This window comes from Salmo salar, chromosome ssa18 (assembly GCF_905237065.1).
Source record: "Salmo salar chromosome ssa18, Ssal_v3.1, whole genome shotgun sequence".
In the NCBI taxonomy this organism is placed as follows: Eukaryota; Metazoa; Chordata; class Actinopteri; order Salmoniformes; family Salmonidae; genus Salmo; species Salmo salar.
The window spans coordinates 27876334-27885415 of record NC_059459.1 but is presented as its reverse complement, the minus strand read 5'-3'; positions in this window follow the sequence as shown (position 1 = coordinate 27885415).

Genomic DNA, 9082 nt, shown 5'->3' with positions numbered 1-9082 from the left:
ATGTTTGTCCTTCTAGAAGGTTTTCCCATCTCCACAGAGGAACTCTAGAGCTCTGTCACAGTGACTACCGGGTTCTTGGTCACTGCCCTGACCAAAGCCTTTCTCCCCCGATTGCTGAGTTTGGCCGGGCGGCCAGCTCTAGGAAGAGTCTTGGTGGTTCCAAACAATTTCCATTTAAGAATGATGAAGGCCACTGTGTTGTTGTTGACCTTCAATGCTGCAGAAATGTTTTGGTACCCTTCCCCAGATCTGTTCCTCAACACAATCCTGTCTCTGAGCTTCACGCACAATTCATTTGACCTCATGGCTTGGTTTTTGCTCTGACATACACTGTCAACTGTGGGACCTCATATAGACAGATGTGCTTTTCCAAAATCATGTCCAATAAATTGAATTTCACACAGGTGGACTCCAATCAAGTTGTAGAAACATCTCAAGGATGATCAGTGGAAACAGGATGCACCTGATCTCAATTTTGCATCTCTTTGCAAAGTGTCTAATGATAATGGAATTTATATGTTTAAGGTTTTGACTAAATGATTCCACCCTGAAAATGTATAACTGAGTGATTTATAAGACTAATTCTATAAATGTGTGTGCATAGGACAAGCTAAGACTTTACTATTTAGTAATGTAAGTGAGACGTTCAAGGAACAGAGCAACTGTTAACAGACAGCTTGTGACAGACAACTTGTGACCACTGTGAAACTAATAACAGGAAGGAGGTCTCCCCACCCAGGGAGGGGAGAAACCTTTAGGCTTACAGTAGATTATGTAACATGGGGCAGGATATGATAAGCAATGTATGAGATGGAGAAGACTTGTAAATATGCATTGACAGTGCTAAAGAAGAGGGGCATTTATAAGGGGTATGACATATGGTTTAACCAAAAGGGTGAGGTATAAAAGGCTGTGTACATTGTATGATATTCAGAGCCCTCGTGAATAAACATGGTTGACTATTGTAAGCTGTGACCAAGAAGGAGCGTGATGGAGTGCTGCATCAGATGACCTGGGCTACACAATCACTCAACCTCAACGCAATTGAGATGGTTTGGGATGAGTTGGACTGCAGAGTGAAGGAAAAGCAGCTAACAAGTGCTCAGAATATGGGAACTCCTTCAAGACTGTTGGAAAAGCATTCCAGGTGAAGCTGGTTGAGAGAATGCCAAGAGTGTGCAAAGCTGTCATCAAGGCAAAGGGTGGCTACTTTGAAGAATCTGAAATATAAAAAAGATTTTGATTTGTTTAACACTTTTTTGGTTTCTACATGATTCCATATATGTTATCTCATAGTTTTGATGCCTCCACTATTATTTTACAATGTAGAAAATAGTAAAAGTAAAGAAAAACCCTTGAATGATTAGGTTTGTCCAAAATTCTGACTGGTACAGTATATTATCCAGATACTGACTGTTAGTACTTGGTGGTATATAGCAGCTTCCCACAAGAATGGGCTTTAGGTGTCACGGGTACTTAGGGCAGGAGGAAGGAGAAGAGTCAAATGCAGGAGATATCGTCCAGTAGCTCGAAGTTTATTCACACCCAAACACTAGGTGATCAAAAGGCACTGGGAGTACACAATACCCAAAAGGGAAACAGGTAATCCACAAAGGGAAAATCACGCACGGGGCGCAGCCCGGCGAGAAAATAAATCCTCCAATATAAAAACGATAGAGAAGACACGGCCACAGCGTAAACCCGCTGACAAACAAACAATCCCTCACAACCCCAAAGGAACAAACTAAATACCCCCTCACTAATGACAGAAATGACAACAGGTGCGGACCTAGACAGACAAAACACAATGAACACAGAAACACAGATCAGCGGCAGCTAGTAGACCGGCGACGACGACCGCCGAGCGCCGCCCGGCCGAGGAGGGGCACCATTTTCTGTGACATTAGTGAGGCAGGTGATCCTGTAGCCATATTACTTCAATAGTATTTAACATGAGATCCTCTCAAAGCTTTACAGGAATGTGGTTCTTAATATAGACCGCAACACCACCCTCATTTCTGTCTTTTCTGTAAATGGTATGACCATGTATTGCAACCACTGTGTCATCAAATGTATTATCTAAGTGAGTTTCAGAGGTAGTCAGAACATGAATGTCATCTGCTAGGGTACACCGTCTCAGTGCTAACAGTAGAACTGGTTCATAGGCACATGATTACTACATACAGTTGCTGTGGGATCAGCAGAGGGTTTCATGGCAGTTAGAGGGACATAAATTAAATGACATTGTGTCTTCCAACGCCCCTGGGATAATGTACATTTGCTGAAGCATTATGACAACTCAGCGACACAATGGTTGGGATTAACTGAGCTGGGCTTGGGTCATTGATAAGTCATTGTCTCAACGCAGCCTTATAGTGCTGTGAAAGGATCCAGGAACCCAAATGATTTGGGTGGATCCCATCCTCCTTATAAAACAAGCTTTGTTTCCAGGAGGTATCAAAATTGTCAATAAATGTTACACCCACAGATCTGCAATGGTCGTGTAGCCAGTTATGGAGGGCTAAAAGTCTGAAATGTTCAATGCCACGATTTAGGGAGGGGAGTGGGCCAGATATTGTAGGGGGTTTATTGGTGTCAAGCAGAGACCCAATCAGTTCTTTTAAATCCATCTTTAGCTGTTCTGAGCTGCCCTTCCTGATGAACTATGATAGACTAAATTTCCTGATGCTGGTTTAAAATGTTTTGGAGCAGTTTATTGATGTCCTGTACGCATGCTCCTGGATAGCACAACGTTTAATTGTGCAAGACATTTTATAGATTAAACAATAAGTCGCATATTCCCACTGGGCACAGATGTCAATTCAACGTCTATTCCAAATTGGTTCAATGTAAATTCATTGAAATGGCGTGGAAACAACGTTGATTCAACCAGTATGTGCCCAGTGGGTTGTTTTTATGTGTGCATTGTATTCTCCTCTGACAATAGAGCTCACCAGCTTGTAGTCCTAAAAAACGGAAATGAGTTACCTCTGGTTCGTTCAGGCATTCATATGGGGAACATGAATGGGGAAAGAATAGGGTTTTGGAATAAACGCAGAAAATAAGGTCCGAGGTTAATGCAGGCATAGGAGATCTTATATGTTTTGTTCTATGAGATAATATCAGCCAGTTAACATGACCTTTATGAATTATGAGGCCTTTACTGTATGTACGTTATGTGTTTTTTAAATTACATAAATGCTTAAAGATTCACAAAAAGTGATGTTAGCTGAAGAACAAACATATAACATCTCCTAAGCCTGTGTTTACTAGCTAGTGCTAGTTGGCTGTACCTGCGCCAAAACTCCTGTATTTTTCATTCTTATATCTTGTTCTCTATTAGCTCTCAAAAACTCTAGGCGGCATTCTGTCTTCTCCCTACAGTTTTCAGCCATTAGCTTTGCCCACGACGACCTCATGTGAACTACAATCCCTACACTGGGGTTTAACCTTTAGAAACTTCAATGATCATCGCTTGCAATACGGCTTTCGAAACATATGGCCCTTATCTTTCATCAGCAAGAAAGAATCCTTCAAATAAAAAAGACACACTTACTGTAGCAGTTACAGATCCATATAGCTACGGAGCCTCCATCTGACAAAACTACTTTGTAGCAGTTACAGATCCATACAGCTATGGGAGCTTCCATCCGACAAAACTACACTGTAGCAGTTACAGATCCATACAGCTATAGAGCTTCCATCTGACAAAACTACACTGTAGCAGTTACAGATCCATACAGCTATGGAGCCTCCATCCAACAAAACTACTTTGTAGCAGTTACAGATCCATACAGCTATGGGAGCTTCCATCCGACAAAAGTACACTGTAGCAGTTACAGATCCATACAGCTATGGAGCCTCCATCCGACAAAACTACTTTGTAGCAGTTACAGATCCATACAGCTATGGAGGCTTCCATCCGACAAAAGTACACTGTAGCAGTTACAGATCCATACAGCTATGGAGCCTCCATCCGACAAAACTACTTTGTAGCAGTTACAGATCCATACAGCTATGGGAGCTTCCATCCGACAAAAGTACACTGTAGCAGTTACAGATCCATACCGCTATAGAACCTCCATCCAACTAAACTACACTGTAGCAGTTACAGATCCATACAGCTATGGAGCCTCCATCCAATGAAACTACACTGTAGCAGTTACAGATCCATTCAGGTATGGCTGCCTCCATCCTACTAAACTACACTGTAGCAGTTACAGATCCATACAGGTATGGCTGCCTCCATCCTACTAAACTACACTGTAGCAGTTACAGATCCATACAGGTATGGCTGCCTCCATCCTACTAAACTACACTGTAGCAGTTACAGATCCATACAGCTATGGAGCCTCCATCCAATGAAACTACACTGTAGCAGTTACAGATCCATACAGGTATGGCTGCCTCCATCCTACTAAACTACACTTCCGCTACACTCCCGAGTTATGTGTTCAGAGCATGCCAGACAGCTAACCTGCACAGGTGGTCCGATCTTGTCTTCCGTCTGCTTTCCGTGTAACATGGAGTTATGGCCGTGTAACAAACCGTGTAATGTGGAGTTATGGCCGTGTAACAAACCGTGTAACATGGAGTTATGGCCGTGTAACAAACCGTGTAACATGGAGTTATGGCCGTGTAACAAACCGTGTAACGTGGAGTTATGGCCGTGTAACAAACCGTGTAACGTGGAGTTATGGCCGTGTAACAAACCGTGTAACGTGGAGTTATGGCCGTGTAACAAACCGTGTAACGTGGAGTTATGGCCGTGTAACAAACCGTGTAACATGGAGTTATGGCCGTGTAACAAACCGTGTAACATGGAGTTATGGCCGTGTAACAAACCGTGTAACATGGAGTTATGGCCGTGTAACAAACCGTGTAACATGGAGTTATGGCCGTGTAACAAACCGTGTAACGTGGAGTTATGGCCGTGTAACAAACCGTGTAACGTGGAGTTATGGCCGTGTAACAAACCGTGTAACGTGGAGTTATGGCCGTGTAACAAACCGTGTAACGTGGAGTTATGGCCGTGTAACAAACCGTGTAACGTGGAGTTATGGCCGTGTAACAAACCGTGTAACGTGGAGTTATGGCCGTGTAACAAACCGTGTAACGTGGAGTTATGGCCGTGTAACAAACCGTGTAACGTGGAGTTATGGCCGTGTAACAAACCGTGTAACGTGGAGTTATGGCCGTGTAACAAACCGTGTAACGTGGAGTTATGGCCGTGTAACAAACCGTGTAACGTGGAGTTATGGCCGTGTAACAAACCGTGTAACGTGGAGTTATGGCCGTGTAACAAACCGTGTAACGTGGAGTTATGGCCGTGTAACAAACCGTGTAACGTGGAGTTATGGCCGTGTAACAAACCGTGTAACGTGGAGTTATGGCCGTGTAACAAACCGTGTAACGTGGAGTTATGGCCGTGTAACAAACCGTGTAACGTGGAGTTATGGCCGTGTAACAAACCGTGTAACGTGGAGTTATGGCCGTGTAACAAACCGTGTAACATGGAGTTATGCCCGTGTAACAAACCGTGTAACATGGAGTTATGGCCGTGTAACAAACCGTGTAACATGGAGTTATGGCCGTGTAACAAACCGTGTAACATGGAGTTATGGCCGTGTAACAAACCGTGTGGGAACTCTAACCCTATATCAGTTTAACCTATTGTTTTTGTATTTATTATTTCTCGCTGATATGAAAGATAAGGTCCTTATGCTCCTAAAACCGTACCACAAGCGACGCGTGTTAATGTTCAGATTGAGCGTTGCAGCTCTTAACAAAACTTCATTGTTCAGAAGATGCCTTAGTCCAATGGCTCTTATGTGTAATGTAATGGAACTGAGAGTCAGGATCAAGGGCTTGTTCTCCATCTTCTGTTTAAATAGTGAGCCAACATGTTTTCAGCACTTTTATTTTCATGACTGATTAAAACTTGTTTTCTCATGTTCTCTTTTGTGCCTCTGTGAGCAGTGTGTTTGGAACATGAAAATGCTCTAAAATCACATTATGGAATCGCAATACACATCGTATCGGCATCTAAGTATCGTGATAATATTGTATTGTGAGGTCCTTGGTAATTCCCAGCCCTAATAGGCAATATGTAACCTTATTTAGTGCTACCTGCTATTGTGGGTTTAAAATTCATTGGTATTCACGTGTTTGTTTTTGAGGTAGAATTACTGTCATGTTATTGATGTTAAATCGCAAACCTTATTTGCACCTACTCTATTCCATGAGCAAATGGGTGTGCCTGGGTCTTAAGCCAACATACGCAGATTTTACAGCGAATGCAGTCTCCGTGAACGCAGGAATTTCAATCACACTTTAGCAATGAATTTCCGCAATATGGAATGAATCGAGACCCTAAGTTATTTTTGCATCTCGTTGCTTTCACCTATTTACAAGCTGAATAGAAATAGCAGACTGAAAGAAAAAAATAAGAAGCATCCATCCAAGTTAATCACTTGTTCAATCTGTTTCTCTGCCTGGGAGACCGGTGGAATGTCTTATCAGTGAGAATCCATCGCCCCAGTTCAAAGGCTGTGGTACTCCAGTGGGTTTATGGGAAAGCTCTTTGATCTCTAGTCCTCCTCGCCACCCAGTCTTTAGGTCTGTATGACTTAGGTCTGTATGACAAAGGCCTTTAAACATGCTTGGATGAACATTGCTCTAGGTATAGGGTCACAGGTTTGTACTGGGCATTCACAGAGAAGACATGTTGTCCTGCCGCCATAACAAAGACCTCGCTGAGCAGGGTTCAGGGAGTAGCTTACTCTCTGCTCAAACACACCAGAGGAGTGATCTCTGGGCCAAGAACAGGCCCTCTCTTTTGTGTAAGGAAAATATGGTAAACATAACAAGAAAACATACTCAAATAGATAGCATGAGAGGGACTGCTCATGGGCCATTTGTTTGGGGAGAAAGACAAACTGTCACAGCAGAGTCATGGTAAGGGAAAAAATAAATATCTCAAAGAAATCACTTCGGTTTTGCTCGGTCTTTCTTCTCTCTCTTAACTGGTGTCCGTCTCTCCCGTGGTGTGTCATTGTGCTCCTTTTATTTAGCCTCCACGGCTGGTTGGCACTCTCCTCTAATTACCTCCACTTAGCTGTCCGTGTCGCGGTGCCCAGCTCCCGTATTCCCAGCAGAGGGAGCCAACGTCGCCTCACGTACCTCCCCTCTATTACCATCCCCTGGGGTAGACCTCCTGGCATACCACGATAGATAGATAGATAGATAGATAGATAGATAGATAGATAGATAGATAGATAGATAGATAGATAGATAGATAGATAGATAGATAGATAGATAGATAGATAGATAGATAGATAGATAGATAGATAGATAGATAGATAGATAGATAGATAGATAGATAGATAGGGGGATTGTCCAGCTCTTTAGTGTCACATTTGTTTCTCTCCAATGTACTCAAAACAAGAGTGACAAGCCTAAACAATAGGTTTTATATGCTGTACCGTCTCTTAAGCCTCTGCCTAGTGCAACCGATGTGAAATGGTTAGCTAGTTAGCGGGGTGCGCGCTAATAGCGTTTCAATTGGTGACGTCACTCGCTCTGAGACCTTGAAGTAGTTGTTCCCCTTGCTCTGCAAGGGCTGCGGCTTTTGTGGAGCAATGGGTAACAATGCTTCGTGGGTGTCAGTTGTTGATGTGTGCAGAGGGTCCCTGGTTCAAGCCCAGGTAGGGACGAGGAGAGGGACGGAAGCTATACTGTTACATTGGTGCCGTGACCCGGATCACTGGTTGCTGCGGAAAAAGAGGAGGTCTAAAGGGGGGTGAGTGTAACTGATGTGAAATGGCTAGCTAGTTAGCAGGGTGCACGCTAATAGTGTTTCAATCGGTGATGTCACTCACTCTGAGACCTTGAAGTAGTTGTTCCCCTTGCTCTGCAAGGGCCGTGGCTTTTGAGGAGCGATGGGTAACGATGCTTTGTGGGTGTCAGTTGTTGATGTGTGCAAAGGGTCCCTGGTTCAAGCCCAGGTAGGGGCGAGGAGAGGGATGGAAGCTATACTGTTACACTAGCAACCGTCACCCAATTATAGATAGATCGAGCCCTACAGATTAGCCACTGTCATGGATAATAGCCTCTCTTGGCTAGTGGTCAGGACAGAACATTTATTGTCCAATATGAACAATACCCTCTTAGAAAAAAAAAGGTGCTATCTAGAACCTAAAATGGTTCTTCGGCTGTCCCCATAGGAGAACCCTTTGAAGAACCTTTTTTGGTTCCATGTAAAACCCTTCCCACAGAGGGTTCTACATGAAACCCAAAATAGTTCTACCTGGAACCAGAAAGTGTTCTACCTGGAACCAAAAAAAGTGTTATCCTATGGGGATAGCCGAATAACCATTTTGGAACCCTTTTTTTCTAGTAGTGTAGACATGACATGTACATATATGACTCAGGATATTGCAACCAAATAAAAAAAAATGACAATGGGGAAGATGAAACAAGTCCTCCCTGTGATTATCAAATAATACTTCTTCTCATTTCCATGCATGTGTGTGTAGGCTTGGGTTGTCCCAGCAATAGCACTCATGCTGCAGTTTCTGGGATTGCCCACCCCCCCTCCCCCTCTCTCTTTTTACAACGGGAAAAGTTTTTTTTTTTTGTGGTTTGTTCTCCACCAACTGTCAGGTTGACAGATGACACACTGATTTGGAAATGTGGAACACTCCTGCCTACCACACACAATGGGCCTCCTGTCTACATACACAAGATTACCAAATCCACTGAAGTCAATGGCACACCTTATCCATTTTCATCCAGATTTTGGCAAGTGATTGATGACAACGGTTACTTTTAAGATGTGATGTGGGCCACATTGGGCCTCCTGCCTACATAAAGATGAAGGATTGTAATTTGATCCAGTTTGCTACAGAATAATCCTGCAGCAGCAGGAAATGTGAATTATTATGTGGATTATAATTAATGGACGTATTTGTTGATCCATTTCTTGTTAGGGCAAATGAAGTCGGAAGTTAAAATATTTAGAAGCCTTTTTTAAACTCAAATACACGACAAGTTTGCATTTCCTCCTTTTCTAAACAACAAA